At 40.6% G+C, this 20,810-nt stretch overlaps 1 protein-coding gene across 3 annotated transcripts in view; it reads right to left on the minus strand.

Annotated features, from left to right (window-relative positions):
• The window catches only part of PACS1 (phosphofurin acidic cluster sorting protein 1), a 187,975-nt gene that overhangs the window by 97,049 nt on the left and 70,116 nt on the right, over nucleotides 1–20,810 (minus strand). The gene's annotated exons all lie outside the window — the stretch shown is intronic.

Here is a 20,810-nt window from a genome sequence, read left to right on the forward strand (position 1 = left end):
TTCATTTATTTCTCTCCCCCTGCCCTCATTGTTCGTGCTGGCTGTCTGTTCTGTGTCCGTTTATTGTGTGCTTGTCTTCATATCTTTTTCAGGAGGCACCAGGAACTGAACCCGGAACCTTCCATGTGGGAGGAAGGTGCCCACTGGCTTGAGCTACCTCCAATTCCCTATATACTTTATTTTTCATATGTTCAGTGTTAATAAAATTAAGGATGAGAAAACACATTTAAAAGTGCTCTCTAAATCCACCAAAAGACAACTTACAAGTATAAAAATCACAATATTGCATTAACTACATTAAAAGTTCAAGTTAAATACATGTTAAGACTTTATAAAATGGGATACTACACCATAACAGACAAAATAATGTATAGTATACATAAAATATATGAATGGGAATTTATTCTTTGCAGCATTATTTATATCAACAACAGAATGGAAATAATCTCAATAAATAGGGTCCTATAGTTACATTTTGGTCTACTCACACAAGACACTGTGAAGCTGTTAAAATAAAAGTATAAGAAAGCTCTTAAGTACAACTGTGGAAAGAGCTCCAAAATATATTGTTGAATTAAAAAAAATTCAAGGTATAGAACAATATCCATAGTATGTTAACATTCATTAAAAATAAAAAGAGACAGAAATAATATATACAATTATATATAAATATATTCATATTTGCTTGTATGTGGATAAAAATATCTGAGAATATATGTATACAAGAAACTATTAATAAAGTGCTTTATCAGTCAAGCAAGCGGGGAGGGGGAGGTGGCGGGAAATGGGTAACAGCAGATAGGGATTGAGGGGAAGACACTACTCGCTGAGTCTCTTTTTATATCTTTCGGTTTTTGAATCATGTAAATGTGTTGCCTATTCACAAATTTTAAAAAACCAAAAAAGAATTCTACCTGGTGAGCATTCCTTTCATCCATAAACTGTAACCATCCAAATCTCTTCTGTAGCTTATCACTAAGGAAATCTTTTTTTTTTTAAAGATTTATTTATTTATTTAATTTCACACACACACACACACACACCCCCCCCCCCCGTTTGTCTGTTCTTGGTGTCTATTTGCTGCGTCTTGTTTCTTTGTCCGCTTCTGTTGTCGTCAGCGGCACGGGAAGTGCGGGTGGCGCCATTCCTGGGCAGGCTGCTCTTTCTTTTCACGCTGGGCGGCTTTCCTCACGGGCGCACTCCTTGCACGTGGGGCTCCCCCACGCGGGGGACACCCTTGCGTGGCACGGCACTCCTTGCGCGCATCAGCACTGCGCATGGCCAGCTCCACACGGGTCAAGGAGGCCCGGGTTTGAACCGTGGACCTCCCATATGGTAGACGGACGCCCTAACCACTGGGCCAAAGTCCGTTTCCCTAAGGAAATCTTTTTGATTTATCCAAATAGCACCTGTGCCTGGACTGCCTATCATTCTGAATATACCACTGACTTCTGTCGATAAGGTGCACATGCAGATATAAGGCTACTTTCCCTATTTCCTGAAGTAAAATCCATGAAGAACTTCTACAAATATTCCTAATTGAACTCTTTCATACTTTAGAAAAAAAGTTGTTAACCAGAGTTCAGCCAAAAATCTCCTTGAAGGTCTATAACTATAGACCTGAAGTTTCAGTATCACCTAAGAAACACAGAATCTTAGGCCCAATCCCAGAGCCACCAAATCAGAATCTACACTTAAACCAGATACTCAGGAGGCTTTTTATACACAATGAAGTTTGAGAAGCACTGGTTTATAGTACAGTTTCAATTAAGCTTTTGACATATCAGTGTTTGATTTTTGAGAGAAAAACTCTGTACAAAAGTTGTCAGTGCATGAGGTGAAGGTTGGTTTGTCAAATTCAAAGATGCTGGGAAGCGGATCTGGCCCAACGGATAGGGCGTCCGCCTACCACATGGGAGGTCTGGGGTTCAAACCCAGAGCCTCCTGACCCGTGTGATGAGCTGGCCCATGTGCAGTGCTGATGTGTGCAAGGAGTGCCCTGCCACACAGGGGTGTCCCCCGCGTAGGGGAGCCCCACGCATAAGGAGTGCGCCCCATAAGGAGAGGCGCCCAGCACGAAAGAAAGTGCAGCCTGCCCAGGAATGGTGCCGCACACACGGAGTAGTAAGATGATGTAACAAAACGAGACACAGATTCCAGGTGCCGCTGATAAGAATACAAGCCGCTGATAAGAATACAAGCCGACAAAGAACACACACAGAATGGACACAGAGAGCAGACAACTGGGGGGTGGGGAAGGGGAGAGAAATTTTTTTTAAAATGCAAGGATGCTTTCATTTGTGGTTTTGCACCACTTGAAGAACCACTTTCAACGTCAGGGTTTAATCATTTATATCTCAGGTGAGTCATGAAAAATAAAGGTAAATGGTACCACAAAGTTCTCAGGTCATAAACATTAGTTTCACAAATAGGATTTATTTAAGCAAGCCTCAAAGTCAAAACTTCTGCATCTACTTTTCAATGCTTTTTAAACTTTGCTATGCCTAAGAATCACCTGGAAACTTGTTTAAAAATGCAGATAGCAAGATTCCCACCTCTCAAGAGTCCTATTGAACAGAATCATCAGTAGTGATTCTAACAATTCTAAAAGCTGGGATTAGGATGAGGCAAGGCACAATTTTATTTTTTTAAAGAGAAATTTTAGGTTTACGGAGAAGTCATGCACAAAATAGATAAAATACAGAGTTCCCATATACAACACCTTACATTAGTGTGGTATATTTATGATTCATGAAAGATTTTTATAATTGTGCTATTAACTACAGTCTATCATTTACATAGGATTCATTTTGCTGTACAGTCCTATGGTTTTTTAAAAAATTATTTTTATTGTAACTTATATACGACCTAAAAATTCTCCTTTTAACCACATTCACATACATATATAATTCAGTGCTGCTAGTTACATTCAGAATATTGTGCTACCACCACCACCACCCATTACCAAAACTTTTCCACCAACCCCAATAGGAATTCTGTGCAATTTAAGAATTTACTCCCCATTCCCTACCCCCACTCAGGCCCCACGGTATCCTATATTATAGTTTCCGACTCTATGATTTTGCTTATACTAATTTTTCATATAAGTGAGATCATAAAATATTTGTCCTTTTGGGTCTGGCTTTTTTCACTTAACATGGTATCTTCAACTTCATCCATGTTGGTCACACTCATCAGAATGCCACTCCTTTCTAATGCTGAATAATATTCCACTGTATGTATGTACCACATTTTATTTATCCATCTCTTCGGTTGATGGACACTTGAGTTGCTTCCATCTTTTGGAAGTTCCATCTTTTGGGCTGTTTAGTGGCAATTGTGATAATGCCACTGTGAACATCAGTGCACAAATATCTGTTTCAGACCCTGCTTTCAATTCTTTTGGGTATATATGTAGAAGTGGGGTTGTCAGGTCGTATGGTAACTCTACATTTAGTTTTCTGTCTTCCACAGCAGCAATACCATTTTACATTTCTACCAGCAATTAATGAGTGTTTCCATTTCTCCACATCCTCTCCAATACTTATAATCCTCTGCTTTTTTTTTAGGAGGTACAAGGGAGTGAACCTGGGACCTTGTACATGCGAAGCAGGTGCTCAACCACTGAGCTACACCTGCTCCCCTGTTTTGTTTTTAAAATAGCAGCAATTCTAGTGGATATGAAATGTTATCTCGTTGTGGTTATGATATGCATTTCCTTATAGCTAATGATGTTGAATATCTTTTCATGTGCTTTTTATCATTTGGACATTCTCTTTGGAGAAGTGTCTCTTCAAGCCTTTGGCCCATTTTTTAAAAATTGGGCTTTTTGTCTTTTTATTGTTGAGTTGTAGGACCTCTTTTTATATTCTGGATATTAAACATTCTCCCAATGAGCAGGTTGTCTTTTCGTTTTTGTGATAAAGGCCTTTGATGCACAAAAGTTTTTAATTTTCATGAAGACCCGTTTATCTATTTTTTCTTTTGTTGCTTGTTTTGGGTATGAAGTCTAACAAACCATTTGTGGTAGTTTGAAGGTTCTGTGGCCCCCAGAAAGTCCTTAGAACTAATCCATTCCTGTGGGTATGAACCCATTCTAGGTAGAACCTTTTGATTATATCACTTCAGTAATGTACTTTGGTAAGATTAACTCAGTAGGGCGTGACCCAGGGTGGGTCTTAAACCTCTTACTGGAATCCTCATAAACGGGACAAATATGGAGAAAGAGAGCCACAGAAACAAAGAAAAACTCCCAGAAGTTTAGGGAGGAAGTCCTAGAAGCCAGATGCTGAAATCAACGGAACTGGGAGAGAGAAAAGCCATAGGAGTAGAGTAAAAATCAGAGGAAATCAGAAGCTGAAAGCAATGAAGCCTGGAAGAAAGGGAGAGAAAGCAGATGGTGCCGCTGTGCCCTGACAGGAGTCCAGGATTGCCAGCAGCCGATGTACAGGGAGGAAAGCATAGCCTGATGAAGCCTTGATTTGGACATTTTCGTGTCCTCAGAACTGTAGGCTCATAAGGTAATAAATCCCCTGTAAAAGCCAATCCATTTCTGGTATATTGCCTTGGCAGCCTTTAGCAAACTAAAACACCACTACCTAATTCTAGGCCCTGAAGATGCTTCCCTTCATTTTCTTCTAGGAGTTTTATAGTCCTCATTCTTATATGTAGGTCCTTTGATCCATTTTGAGTTAATTTTTGTGTATGGCATGAGATAGGGGTTCTCCTATTTTCTTTTACATATGGATATCTGGTTCTCCCAGCACCATTTGTTGAAGTGATTATTCTTTCCCAGTTGAGTAGACTTGACAGCCTTGTAAAAAATCAACTGACCATAGAAGTGAGTGTCTATTTCTGAACTCATTTCAGTTCCACTGTTCTGTATGTCTATCTTTGTGCCAGTTCCATGCTGTTTTGACCACTGTAGCTTTGTAATAAGTTTAGTAGTCAGGAAGTATAAGTTCTCCAACTTCGTTCTTCCTTTTCAAGGTAAGATTTTGGCTATTCAGGGTCCCTTACCCTTCTAGATGTTCTATCTATTGATGAAAGTGGTGTATTAAAGTCTCCATCTATTATTGTAAAGATATCTATTTCTCCCTTCAGTTTGACAGTGTTTGTCTCATGTATTTTGAGGCACTGTGGTTTGTTGTATAAATATTTATGATTGTTATTTCTTCTTGGTGGACTGACCCTTTCATTAATATATAGTGTCCTTTTTCTGGTCTCTTTTGACTTAAAGACTATTTTGCCAAACCTTAGTATAGTTAGCCCCTAGCTCTCTTTTGGTTATTTGTTTGTTTGTTTTTCAGGAGGTACCAGGGGTTGAACCCAGGACCTTGTACTAGTGAAGTAGGTGCTCAACCACTGAGCTCCACTGTGGGCTTTTTTTTTTGCTATCTATAAAATAGTCATTTTAATTTCAAGAGTATACACTTGTCTCAAAACTATTAAATACCTGAAAGTTAAGAAACAACAACAGGGAAGTGGACTTGGTCCTGTGGCCCTGTGGTTAGGGTGTCTGTCTACCACATGGAAGGTCCACGGTTCAAACCCCGGACCTCCTTGACCCGTGTGCAGCTGGACCATGTGCAGTGCTGATGCGCACAAGGAGTGCCATGCCACGCAGGGGTGTTCCCTGTGTAGGGGAGCCCCATGTGCAAGGAATGCGCCCCATAAGGAGAGCCGCCCAGCGCGAAAGGAAGTGCAGCCTGCCCAGGAACGGTGCTGCACACATGGAGAGTTAACACAACAAGATGACGCAACAAAAAGAAACACAGATTCCCATGCTGCTGACAACAACAGAAGCGGACAAAGAAGAAGACGCAGCAAACAGATACAGAGAATAGACAACCGGGGTGGCGGTGGGGGTGGGGGAAGAGAAATAAATAAATAAATAAAAATCTTAAAAAACAAAACAAAACAAAACAACAAAAAAGCCCTGAGTAACCTTGGGTATTTCATCAGACTTCTCTGCCCTCAGAGGGATTGGAAGAAATAATCGCAAATCCATGGCAACTCAATGAGGCTCTATAACCACATCTTCTTAAATATACCCTGGTGGGAAGCAGATTTAGCTCAACGGATAGAACGTCCGCCTACCACATGGGAGGTCCAAGGTTCAAACCCAAGGTCCTTGACCGTGTGGAGCTGGCCCATATGCAGTGCTGATGCGCTCAAGGAGTCCTGTGCCACACGGGGGTGTCCCCCGTGTAGGAGAGCCCCATGAGCAAGGAGTGCACCCTATAAGGAGAGCCGCCCAGCGCAAAAAAAGTGCAGCCTGCCCAGGAGTGGCACTGCACACATGGAGAGCTGACAGAGCAAGATGACACAACAAAAAGAGACAGAGATTCCTGGTTCTGCTGACTACAATATAAGTGGACATAGAAGAACACAAAGCGAATGGATACAGAGAGTAGACAACTGGGGGGGGAGGCAGGGAAGGGAAGAGAAATAAATAAAAAATAAATCTTAAAATAAAATAAAACAAAATAAATATGCCCTGGAAATAAACTTCCATAAAAGAACAGGGGATGGGGAGCGGGTGTAGCTCAGTGGTTGAGTGCCTGTTTCCCAGGTACAAGGTCCCGTGTTCAATCCCTGGTACCTCCTAAAAAAGAAAAAATAAGGAAGAAAGAAATTCTTGTTGGAGGAATATGTCACCTGACTCCACGTCTGTGAACACTCCAAGAATATAAAGTGCAGTCATTCACATTCACTGGATCCCACCTATATTTTTGTGAGAATCCATTCTGGCCAAGGGTTGGGAACCCAGAAATGGAACTCCTAATTTGTGCAACTGACCCAACACAAACACATAGGAGCCAGAGAGGAGTTCTCCAAAGTCACACCCATACGTGTCTGCAAATGTTTACACAAGACTCTTGGATGGCTGGAATGCATTTGTAGAGCAAAGTCAGCATTTTCAAATGGCATGTATATCAATCAACACATTACATCCTCTCCATCTCTGGGAAGAAGTCACGATGAGCATCATCCACTTTTCAGATATAAATGCTGAAAACTAGGGTAAGGTCAAAGGGTTTCCAAGGTCATAGAGAAAGTCTGTGACACCTCCAGATCTCTCACACAAACCCTAGCTTCAGGAGGGGTGGGAAGGAACAGAGAATAGAATAACACATGAAGGAACGGTTAGGGGATCAAAGAAAAGCCATCCAGGAAATCATGACCAACAGATAAGCCCCAAACATGAGACCAGCTGGGTCTGCCCGTCAAAACTGGATCCGTCTTGCTTCTAAAGATAAAGCCTGTCTGGCTGGAAACTGAAGGCTATTTAGCATCACTTGCTTTGGGGCCAATTGGGGCCAGCTCAGGACACAGGTGGACCAAAATTAAACTGTTATCTGACAAATAACTGGGGAACTTCTCCTGCCAACTCTGCACTACAAGGCAAGCCTAAAATAGAACAGAGGAGAAAATTATCTGTTTCTCAGCAGGTGACACCCTTGCCCCCAGAAAACACCTCCATGGAAAAACATCTCAATACCAGGTTCAGATGCCAAGTGGAGCAGCAGTGCGTTGTCATTCAGAACCCAGCTGGGCTGGATGGTAAGCTAGTTTTCTATAGGCTTCAAATCCATCCTTTTATACTTTGAGATGCTGGGGCTGATTCTCTGCCAACTCTAATTTCTGCTTTACTCTCTGAGAGGCTCTGCCAGTAGGGGGCACTAGCGGGAGCTAGAAGGCTGGAGAAGGAAAAAGAAAGGGGTTGCTCCTTCCTTTCTGCCTCCCGTTTAAGTCCTATTGGTGTCCTGATGCTGTAGGTTCCCCCAGCAATGCTGTTTCTTCACCCCAGCAATAATGGTTCCTTGCAGAAGTGTTGGAATCCAGTTTGAAGTTTTTTCAACACTCACAGAACCAACCTCATGGTGTCCCATGAGATACCAGCTCTGAGACACAAGCCAAATAGCATACCCCTCCTCAGAGGTTGCATTCCAGCCCCACAAGGACTCTACTCTGAGCTCAGACACAGCAGCACGGGCTGGGCAGTATCCCTACCCCCATGCCCAGTCTCCACCTTGGAAGCCCAAGATTCAGCTAACAGGGCCCTTCTCCCAGCAAATGACTTTTAGTAAGCCTGACATCTTCTCTTCCTTCACCCAACCTTGGGGGCGATTACTAGGTTCTGTTAATTGCTACCTCCTTCACTGTTCTGATTTTCAGTTGCCTGGTTAATAATTCTATTAGATTCTCTTTGTTAAAATAACTGGTGTGATTTCTATCTCCTGCCTGGACATAGCCCTATATGCATAGTTAGGTCCTAAGAATCTCTGGTGGGAGCTGAAGCCTGGGACCAGCCCCCACCCCTGCCCAACTAGACTGTGAATGCTGGAGGGGGTGCTCCCATCCACCCACAGGCCTGCATTCCAATCTGATTCATCTTAGCCAACATCTGCATGAACATGGGAGTTCAGATTTAAAAGACATAGTGAAATTTGTGGCAAATGGTGCTTAACTGCTGTACAATTCCATAGGAATGCTGCAGAAATTCCTCGCCACACATCTGCATGTTTCTCCTTGCTGGTCAGTAGTGAGCGGTATGGAAGCATCCTCATCATGGGTTTTTGGGAGATGATCTTGTTTTAGCTTGCAGTGGGACCTTCTCTGGCATCTGTGTGAAAGCATATGGGCTCTGGAATAATGGTGGGAGCCACAGTCATCATGAAATAAGTGCCCCAAATTGATAACGTGGTGTCTGACAGCAGGTTCTTGACTGTAACTTCACCAGTAGACGTGGGTGACTTTCACCTTTTGAGCTGAGTGATGCTGGGAGGTTTGCTCTGCCTTAATGACTGTCGACTTTTCTCCAAGGCTTGCTTGCATTCCAGTTCTCTAACTTTTCTTTTCTCAATTAATCTTTTCACCATGGGGGAGGTATATATGACATAGGCTGACCAAGGTTCGTGCTTTTCAAGTAGACTTGGGAAGGCCAATGTTTCCTGTGAGTCCTGAGAGGTGGCAGTGCTTCCCCATCCTTCCTTTGGTATTTCATTGGTTATCCTGCCTGGTGCTTATTTCTTGTCTGCAGATTTCCCCTGTACTCTGGATCCTACTTCTCCTTTCTTCCTCATTTGGCTGCTGCAGCCGACAGCCATCCCCTCTCTCGGCTATTATTTGCATGGATTTATCTTTTCTCATCCTTTCACTTTTTTTTTTAAAAAAAGATTTATTTATTTATTTAATCCCCCCCCCCCCGTTGTCTGTTCACTGTGTCTATTTGCTGCGTCTTGTTTCTTTGTCCACTTCTGTTGTCGTCAGCAGCGTGGGAAGTGTGGGCGGCGCACTTTCTTTCGCGCTGGGCAGCTCTCCTTTGGGGTGCACTCCTTGCGCATGGGGCTCCCCTACGCGGGGACACCCCTGCTTGGCACGGCATTCCTTGCGCGCATCAGCACTGCACGTGGGCCAGCTCCACACGGGTCAAGGAGGCCCAAGGTTTGAACTGCGGACCTCCCATGTGGTAGACGGACGCCCTAACCACTGGGCCAAGTCCATTTCCCCTCACTTTCAATCTATTTGTGTTTTTGGGTCTAAGATCAGTCTTTTGTAAACCACATAGTTGGATTGTGCTTTTTTATCAAAAGCTTTTATGTAATTGACAGAGTGATTGAACACAGGTGTCATAATTTAGAAATTGCAGCCTTTGATATACCTCTTCCATTATAACATACACATCTATGTGTTATTATTTACAACTATGTCAGCCACTAAAAACAATGATGGAAATAGACCGCATTTAGTGCCAAAAATCTCTGATTATGTCATCAAGTGTTAAACAAAATTTTCAATACTAATGTAGCATAATTAATCACACTGGTCTTAAAAACATAATTAAGGAAAACAAAACAAAAAATATAAAAGCAGTTTTGAAATCTTGTTTGGCTCATTCTTTTGAAATTTCTAATTTTGTGTATTTTTCTTAAAGTATATTTTAATATAGTAGTATATGTTTATGCTTTTTAAAATATAATTTTTAGTATTTTTTATTAGAAGAGTTGTGAGCTTACAAATCAATCAAGCATATTGTACAGAATTCCCACACACCACCCTTCCACCAACACCGTGTGTTGTGGAACATTTGTTACAGCCTATGAAAGAACATCATTAAACTATTACCACTAACTATGGTCCATGGTGTATATTTGGTATATTTTTTCCATGCACCCCCATTATTAACATCATGTATCAGTGTTGTACATTTGTATAGTTCATGAGAGAACACTCTCATATTTGTACTGTTAACCACATTCTATCTTCCACTACATGGCTCACTGGGTTATACAATCCCATGCTTTGTATATTCTATCCGAAGTGTACATTCAGCAGCTCTCACTTTCATCACAGAGTTTTGCAGTCATTGCTTGGTAAATTTTTTAACGTCTTCCTTAGTCCAAAAAAAAAAAAAGCCGCACCCCCCCACCCCATTTTTGACCCTCAGCGTTGATATAGTACCTTCTTTGACACTGATGCAAGAATATTACAACATTGCTGTAAACTCTAGTCCATAAGTTACATTAACTGTATTTTCCCCACGCATCACCATATTACCACCACCTTGTAATAGTGACATATATTTGTTCTAGTTCATAGAAGAACATTCTTGTATATGTACTATTAACCACAATCCTCATCTACCTCCAGGCTCACTGTTATTCAGTCTCTAGATAATTCTCTAGCTTTCTTTCAATTGACATTTATATCCCTAGACTATCCCTTTCAGCAACAACCCCATTTATAAACCAGCTGTATTAGTTATATTCCTTATAATGTATTACCATCAACTTTTGGATATTCTGCCAACCAATGTCTTTTGATTGAGGAATTTAATCCATTAACATTCAGTGTTATTACTGTAAAGGCAGTATTTACTTCAGCCATTTTGTCCTTTCCTTTTTAAATATATTTTTTGCCTCTATTTTCCTTTATTGCAGCTTCATTTTCTGTATAGTTGACCTTTCATGATGTATCTGACTGATCCCTTTCTCATTTCTGTTTCTGTATATTTTTAAAATACTTTCAGGAAGCAGATTTGGCCCAACAATCTGCCTACCACATGGGAGATCCAAGGTTCAAACCCAGGGCCTCCTGACCCGTGTGATAAGCTGGCCCACACGCAGTGCTGATGTGTGCAAGGAGTGCCCCCCGCGTAGGGGTGCTCCACGCGTAAGGAGTGCGCCTCGTAAGGAAAGCCGCCCAGCACAAAAAAGTGCAGCCTGCCCAGGAATGGCGCTGCATACATAGAAAGCTGCCGCAGCAATATGACACAAAAAGAGACACAGATTCCAGGTGCCGCTGACAAGAATACAAGTGGACACAGAAGATCACACAGTGAATGGATACAAAAAGCAGACAACTGTTGGGGGAGGGGCGGGGGAGAAAGGAAAGAGAAATTTTAAAAATTTAAAAAATTAAAATACTTTCTTTGTGGTTACTCTGGCATTTGTATTATATAACCTATATCTATAACCTACTAATTTGAAAAGATACTAACTTAACTTCAATGGCATACAAGTTTTCTGCTCCCATATCCCTCCGTTTCCCTCTTTATGTTATTTTTGTCCCACATTATCTCTTTATATTTTGTGTGTCCATTGTCAGGAAATATGACTATTTCTTAGTCAGTTGTATTATAACTCTTCAGGGTACCAAATTTAAGGAAGCACTCATACTCAGGTTTGCTCCAGTGCCCAAGTAAACGCCTCCTTAAATATTGTGTCCTAGGCGCAATTCTTGATTCACTCTAGTCTTTCATCTGCTCAGAATCTGCTCTAACAAGATTCCTGGGTTATTCCTATGAACATTAAAGTGTGAGAAGCAATGAATAGAAAAGATGCCCAAATTTAGGCTTACAACTAATAAAGTCCTAATAAGCGCTTTCTTTTTTTTAAATTTTTACAATTTATTTATTTACAATGATTTATTTATTTCTCTCCCTTCCCCCCCCCGAAGTTGTCTGCTCTCTGTGTCCATTTGCTGTGTGTTCTTCTGTGACCGCTTCTATCCTTATCAGTGGCACCAGGAATCTGTGCTTCCTTTTGTAGCATCATCTTGTTGTGTCAGCTCTCCATGTGTGCAGCGCCATTCCTGGGCAGGCTGCACTTTCTTTTGCGCTGGGTGGCTCTCCTTACAGGGCGCACTCCTTGTGCGTGGGGGACACCCCTACACGGGGAACACCCCTGCGTGGCACGGCACTCCTTGCGTGCATCAGCACTGCACATGTGTCAGCTCCACACAGGTAAAGGAGGCCCAGGGTTTGAACCGCGGACCTCCCATGTGGTAGATGGATGCCCTATCCATTGGGCCAAGTCTGCTTCTCCCTAAGTGCTTTCTAACATGTCATGATACAACTTCTTTCTTTTTTTAAATATTTATTTTTTATTTATTTCTCTCCCCTCCCCCCCCCCCCCCCCGTTGTCTGCTCTCTGTGTCCATTTGCTGTGTGTTCTTCTGTGACTGCTTCTACCCTTATCAGCAGCACTGGGAATCTGTTTCTTTTTGTTGCATCATCTTGCTGTGTCATCTCTCCATGTGTGCGGCGCCATTCTTGGGCAGGCTGCACTTTCTTTCGTGCTGGGTGGCTCTCCCTACGGGGTGCACTCCTTGTGCGTGGGGCTCCCCGACGTGGGGGACACCCCTGCGTAGCAGGGCACTCCTTGCACGCATCAGCACTGCGCATGGGCTAGCTCTACATGGGTCAAGGAGGCCCAGGGTTTGAACCGCGGACCTCCCATGTGATAGGTGGACGCCCTAACCACTGGGCCAAGTCCGCTTCCCATGATACAACTTTAATATAGGAAAGAGTAAGTAATGGCTCAGGAATGTCCAAAGGATAGCCCTACACTGGGCCATGTTTGGATCTTTTAATCAATGGCCTGGCTAAAACACATACAAGAGATGCTTATTAAGCTGCAAGTGGCATAAGGCAGAAGACTGCTAACGTTAAAAGTAACAGTGTCAGACAATCTTGACAGGCTAGATAACAGGCTGAACATTTAACTATGATAAATACATAAAAAGTTTTACATCTAGGCTAAAAACTAGCAAAAGTATAAGATGTGGATAGTTTACTTGGCACCAACACATATGAAAAGTTCTGGGAATAAATCCAAGAACATGTCATGAATTTAATACACTGAAATTTCAAATCAGTGGGAGAAAATGAATAATTCAATAAATAGTACTGAGATAACTGAGTAGCTAGGTGGAGAAAAAAAAAGTTGAACCCTTTCCTCACATCTCTCATCAAAGTAAATTCCAGATGAATCAAAGATTTAAAGATTAAAAACACCCATTAAAGTACTAGAAGAAAATAAGAGGAAAATTAAAAACAACCTCAATGTGAGCAAGAACTTCTAAGAATGAACAAAATCCAAAGTATGAATAAAACCCAGAGGCCATTTTAAAAAACCTGATAAATCTTATTACATAAAGGAAATTCTGATGATATATGTAAACAAATCCTTAAAAAAATGACAAACTGGGCAGAAGCAGGTATTTGCAACTAATATCAAAGACAAAGAGCTATTTTCTTTAATATACAAAAACTTCCAAAATAAAAAAAAGTCCAACAACCCATGAGAAAAATGGACAAAGAATATAAAGAATGAACTCATAGAAACAGAAAGTCACTTGGCTCCTCAATATACAATGCTCAACTTCACTCATAAGAGAAATTCAATTTAAACCTACAGTGTAGAGAAACAGTTTCATGTGTATAGTAGAAGTGTAAACTTGTACACAATCTTTCTGGAAGTCCATTTGGCAATATATATCAAAACTTAAATGAAGAACTTTCAGGAAGATAGTGAACTAGAAAGACACAGGACTCTTTACCAGAAAAATAGCTGGAGAACAGGCAGAAACAGCCTGGGAAAAAAAAATCTTCTAGGATTTAGGACACCAGGGGAAGGCTGGACACCACCCACAAGAGAGAGGGGCAAAGGAAAAGAATCGCAAGGGCAAAACTGTGAGTTAAAAGCCTCAGCGGGAATCGCCAGAATCCTTTCCCACTCTACAGTCACTTCTGAATTCTCAGGACCAAAGGCTACAGAAAAAGGGGGCCTCAGGGATCCAATCCTCTTAGTCTCACTCACTACTGACCAGGACTACTTGTTGAGGACACAGAGAGAAGTGGAATTATTTCCTACCCAGGAAAAGGGAGGAGGCTGCCAGCAAAGGCTGGAGAACTTCCTCTGAGAAAGTTGGAATTCCGAGGTCTTAGCCTTTGGGCAGGATCCTCTATTACACTGATCCAGTCTGTGTTGCAGCAAACACACTGAGACCAGGATTCGAACTGAGAAGGCTGTCAAAGAGTGCCATCTGCTGGAGGATCAAGGAAGTGCATGTAAGGAAATAAAATTAAGAGAGGGAGCAAAATAATCAAAAAACAAGCAAACAAATGAGAAAAGCAACCCAGGAGAGGGGATGTGGTTCAGTGGCTGAGTGCCAGCTTCCCACATGAGGTCCCAGGCTCATTCCCTGGCCCAGGGGAAAAAAAAAATTAAGAGGCTTTTACTGGCTTTTACAGCCTCTTTCCCCAAGGCCATAGGAAGAAGGTCTGCAACACATTACTGGGTCGAGGGATCAGATTTGCACAACTAACAGGGACAATCCTAAAGATCCAGAACAGGTTGAGCCAAGAATCAAAGAATAGCAGTAACACACAGCCTCCAGCCACTAAACCCCCCAAAAAGAGAGAGAAATTGAGCATCTGAGCAAACTCACCATCCTAATCTAAGGCCTAGACATCAGCAAAAAATTACAAGCCATACTAATAAAATGGAAGAAATGGCCCAAGAAAAGGAATCTATCAAAGGCCCAGAAGAGACACAGGATATGAGAAAACTAATCAACAAGATTCATGCCAATTTCCAATATCAAATTAATGAGTCGAAAGACAACAAGGACATCAAGAAGACACTGAGCAACCACAAAGAAGAATTTGAAAACCTGAACAAAAAAGTAACAAAGCTCATGGGAATGAAAAACATGATAGGTGAGATCAAAACACATTAGAGGGAAGCAGATGTGGTTCAAGCAGTTGGGCACCTGCCTACCACATGGGAGTTCCCGAGTTCAGTTCCTGGTGCTTCCTAAAGAAGAAGAGGAAGACAGTGAGCTGACGCAATGGGCTGGCATGGCAAGATGATGCAACGAGATGACACAGTGAGATGACACAATGAAGAGAAACAGTGAGGAAACATATTACACTTGTAAATAAGCAGTGGGTCAAAGAAAAAATTATAAGAGAATTTAGTAAATATTTTGAGATGAATGAAAATAAGAACACAGCTTACCAAAATTTATGATATACAGCAAAGGTAGTGCTGAGGGGGAAACTTATGGCCCAAGTACCTATATTAAATAAGAGCTAAAATGAAATACCTAACTGAACAACTGGGGAAACTAGAAAAAGAATAGTAAACCATTCCCAAAGCAAGCAGAAGGAAAGAAATATAAAGATTAGAGCAGAATAAATGAAACTGAGAACAAAAAAACAATAGAGAAAATCAATAAAACCAAAAGCTGGTTCTTTGAGGAGATCAATAAAATTGACAAACCCTTAGTTAGACTAACAAAGAAAAAAGAGAGAAGACACAAATAAATAAAATGAGAAATGAAAAGGGGGAAGTTACAACTGACTCCACAGAAATAAAAAGGATCATAAGAGGATATTTTGAGAATCTGTATGCTAACACACTAGACAATTTAGAGGAAATGGACAATTTCCTACATGGACGCTGTAAGAAATACAAGAACTTAACACACCAACCACATTTAAAGAGACTGAATGCCATAAAAAAATCTCCCAAAAAAGAAAAGTCCAGGACCAGATGGCTTTACAGGTAGATTCTACCAAGCATTTTGAGAAGAATTAACACCAACCCTCTAAACTATTCCAAAAAATTAAAGAGGAGGGAAAATTATCCAATACATTTTATGAAGAAACATCATCCTAATACCAAAGACAGATAAAGACACTACAAGAGAAGTACAGACCAAGCTCTCTAATGGACACAGATGCAAAAATTCTTAACAAAATACTTAAAAATGGAATCCAACAGCATATTAAAAGACTTACAAACCATGACCAAGTGGGATTTATTCCTGGTATGCAAGGGTGGTTCAACATAAGAAAATCAATTAATGTAATATACCACATTAATAAACTGAAGGAAATAAAAAACATATGATCAGTAGTCTTGATCTTTTTGTCAAAAAGATTTGACAAAATCCAGCATCCTTTCTTGATAAAAACACTTCAAAAATAAATAAATAAATAAATACTAAAAATTTAAAAATTTAAAAACCACTTCAAAAGAATAAAAGGAAAATTCCTCAATATTGATAAAGGACATATATGAAAAACCCACAGCCAACATTGTACTCAATGGGGAGAGATTGAAAGCTTTTCCTCTAAGATTGGGAACAAGATAAGGATGCCCACTGTCACCACTGTTACTCAACATTGTGCTAGAAGTTCTAGCAGTTAAGAGTAATTAGACAATAAAATAAGTAAGTGGCATCCAAATAGGAAAAGAGGAAGGAAAACTCTCACTATTCACAGATGTTATGATCTTATATTTAGAAAATTCTGAAATGTCTACAAAAAAGCTACCTGAGCTAATAAATGAGTGCAGCAAAATGGCAGAATAGATCAACTGGCAAAAATCAGTAATGTGTCTGTATCCTAGAATGAATAATCTGAGGAGGAAATCAGGAAAAAATTTCCATTTACAATAGCAACAAAAGACTCAAATACCTAGGAATCAGTTTAACCAAAGACATACAGGACCCACATGCAGAAAACTACAAAATAATGCTGAAAGAAATGGACCTAAACAAATGGAAAGACATTCCGTGGTCATGGATTGGAATACTAAATATTGTGACAATGTCAATAGTACCCCAACTGATTTATATATTCAATGCAGTACCAAACAAAATCCCAAAAGTCTACTTTTCAGAGACAGGAAAGGCAATTACCAAATTCATTTGGAAGGGAAAGTGCACCCAAAAAGCCAAAAGCATTCTGAAAAAAGAAAAGTGATGTTGGAGGAATCATGCCTGACCTTGGAACATATTACAAAGCTAAAGTGGTCAAATGTTACTGGCAAAAAGACTGACACATTGATTAGTGTAAGAGATCTGAGAGTCCAGAAATAAACGCTCACCGCTATGGCCAAGTGATTTTTGATAAACCTACTAAAGCCATTTTAAGGGGATGAAACAGTCTCTTCAACAAATGGTGCTGGGAGAACTGGCTATCCATAACCAAAAGAATGAAAGAGGACCTCATCTCACTCCCTACACAAGAATCAACTCAAAATGGATGAAAGACCTAAATATAAAGGCCAGGACCATAAAACTACTAGAGGAAAGGGTAGGGAAACATCTTCTAGACCTTGTGGTAGGGGATGGTTTCTTGGACCTTACCCCCAAAAGAGGAGCAACAAAAGCAAAATAGATAAATGGGACCAACTCAAAATTAAACACTTTTGTACTTCCCAGGACTTTGTCAAAAGGCCAAAAAGGCAGCCGACTCAAAGGGAGAAAATATTTGGAAATCACATGCCAATAAGGGTTTAATATCCATTATATATTGAGATGCTACAACTCAACAATATAAAGACAAATGACCCAATTAAAAAATGGGCAAGTGGATATGGCCCAAGCCCTTGGGCACCGACCTACCACATGGGAGGTCCTAGTTTGGCTCCCAGTGCCTCCTAAAGAAGATGAGCAAGACAGTGTGCTTATGTGAGGGGCTAACACTAGCTGACTCAACAAGATGGCAACGTAACAAGATGACAACACAAGAAAAACACAATGAGAGAGCAAGCCGGAAAGGGCAGTGGCTTAAGTGACTGGGTGCCTCATTCATACATGGGAGGTCCCAGGTTCGGTTCCCAGTGCCTCCATAAAAAAATGAAGATGAGCAGATAGTGAGTGCAAAACAAAGGGGTGGAGAGTGGAGGGAGGTGAGAAATAAATAAATAAAATATATCTTTAAAAAAAATGGGCAGGGAAGCAAACTTGGCCCAGTGGTTAGAGCGTCCGTCTACCACATGGGAGGTCTGCAGTTCAAACTCCGGGCCTCCTTGACCCGTGTGGAGCTGGCCCATGTGCAGTGCTGATGCGCACAAGGAGTGCCCTGCCATGCAGGGGTATCCCCCGCATAGGGGAGCCCCATGCACAAGGAGTGTGCCCCATAAGGAGAGCCGCCCAGCGCGAAAGAAAGTGCAGCCTGCCCAGGAATGGTGCCACACATAGGGCTGACACAACAAGATGATGCAACAAAAAGAAACACAGATTCCCATGCTGCTCACAACAACAGAAGCGGACCAAGATGATGCAGCAAATAGACACAGAAAATAGACAACGGGGGTGAGGGGGCAGGGAGGGGAAATAAATAAATAAATAAATAAATTTTAAAAAATAAATAAAAGAAAGTGGCATCTCTATATGCATTGTAATGGAAATCTCCTAAAGATAAATTGATGAATATTAAGAAAAGAAAACGTTCAGGTATGTATAATATGCTAATATTGGTACAGGGAAAATTATAAATGTACATATTTGTAAATGCATGAACTATCTCTGGAAGGATACCAGACACACTGTTTACAGTGCCTGTCTGTGGGAAATGTATTCAGGTAGCTGGGAACAGAGATGAGAAGATTTAGTTTTCATTCTATACCTCTTTTGGGGGGAGAGGAGTGTTTTGTAGACTATATTTCCTTTTTTTTCAGAGCTTCATAAAGGACCTTGCCATATTAAAGTCTCCAAAAAGTCAAGAAACATTTGTTACTTGATAATGCTTCTTAGTGCATTGGTGAACCGCTATTTTGAAAATATTCTAAATTGTGCAGGTGATCCTTTGAGCAGGGTTGAAGCATACTCTAGGCTTTTCTTTGGAAGACTCCATGAAAATGATTATAGATTTATATTCTATTACCTTTTGAATTTTGCATCATGTCCATTTATTACCTATTCAAAACCAAATGAAACTTTATGGGAATTCTACACATGTAAATAACTGTTTTGTAAGTTTACAAATTCTGCCAAAAAAAAAATATTTTAAAAATAATAGTAGGGTGGGTTGGGGGGAAAATCCACCAACTGTAAGGTAAGGACTATAGTTTATAGTTAATAGTAAGAATTTGACAATATTCTTTAATAATTTCTAACAAATGTCTCACAACAATGCAAAGTATTGGGTTGGGTGGTGGGTTGATGTTATGGGACCCCTGTATGATGTTATGTATGTTTGTTTGTAATTTCACAACTTTTATTATACACCTATTGTTTATGTATGTTCATGTATAAATGATATAAAAATAACAGTAACAATAGGGTGGGTTGGGGAAAAATACTTTGGTTAGTAGTAATATTTTCAGGATACTCTTTAATCATTAGTTAAAAATGTTTCACAACAATGCAAGGTATTGGTGGTAGGGGAAGGTGTGAGAGCCTGTGTGAAGTTATAAACGTTTGTTTTGAAAGTTCACAACTATTACTATTCATTTATTGTTTATGTATGTTTATGCATGCGTGATATACCTCAATAAATTATAAATAAAATACAATAAAGTAATAGCCACCCTAGTGGGTGGGAAGTGGTGTCTAACATGGTTTTGATTTGGATTTCCCCACTGACTAAGGATGTTGAAAATCTTTTCATATGCTTAATGGCAGGTTGCACATTTTAACAGGAACCCTGATATGGAAGAACTTGTCAAGAGGAGGGACAAGAGCATGAGAGAGACAGAAGCAGTAACGAGGTAAGCATATCCTGGAAAAGACTAAGGAGGCTAAAAGCTGTCCTCCAGTAGCTGTAGGACATTCTGGTGAAAGGGGGAAAACACTAAGTCATTTCTGCTACAAATTTCTCAAGTAAATTTTAAATTTGAGTTAAATTTTAGCTAACTATTTAGAAGAACTTTCTAAGAATTAGAGAGGTCTATAAATGAAATGGCCCACCTCAAAAAGTACGGAATTAATTAAGGGAAGCATTCAGGCCAAGGCCAGATGACGACCTCTAGGGAGTTATTAGAAGAGAAGACCACATTAGATGGGAAATTAGGCACACAATTGCTGAGGCTCCTTCAAACACTAAAATTATGCAATTCTATCCCAAAGATGTCAGCTCTGGAAAAGTTAGGAAAATGAAATCAAGTAATGACAGACTCTCACAACTCTAAAAAGATTGCAAATGTGGTGCTCATTACTGAACTTTTTATTTTAAGTACAGCAGTCTCTGGGGGAAAAAGAGAGGACCCAAATGATTTGTAGAATCATGGCTGCTGTACTCAGAGGAGTACTCTGAGTGCTGTTTTGCTTGTTTGTTTGTTATAGTAGGGTATGGTACTCTATTTCATTCACATTCTTCCCCTAGGCTCATCAGTCACTATACGCACAATTTTGAAAAAAGTGAATTACAGTTGGAGGGTTAAGTCTGAGGTCTTAGACTTTTTGTTGTAATGCTCCATAACCCATGCTCCAAACCCACTGATATCTATGTCACTTTTACTACAGTCTAATTATAAGCTAAAAGGTACAAATAAACAGTACAGGCATTCAACTCACAAATGGATTGTGTTCCAGAAGTTATTTTGCAAGTCAGCGGGGTAGAATTTGAAACAGCACTGAAAATGTGGGGCACAGGAGACCACAGAGGAGGGCAGCCCCTCAGCCCACCTGTCAGTCACACAACCCCAACGTATCTGACCTACTGCACATCCACACTTCCTCCAGGTAGAAACTACCACAGGGGTACTGTACTAATAATCCAA

This window comes from Dasypus novemcinctus, chromosome 10 (assembly GCF_030445035.2).
Source record: "Dasypus novemcinctus isolate mDasNov1 chromosome 10, mDasNov1.1.hap2, whole genome shotgun sequence".
NCBI lineage: Eukaryota > Metazoa > Chordata > Mammalia > Cingulata > Dasypodidae > Dasypus > Dasypus novemcinctus.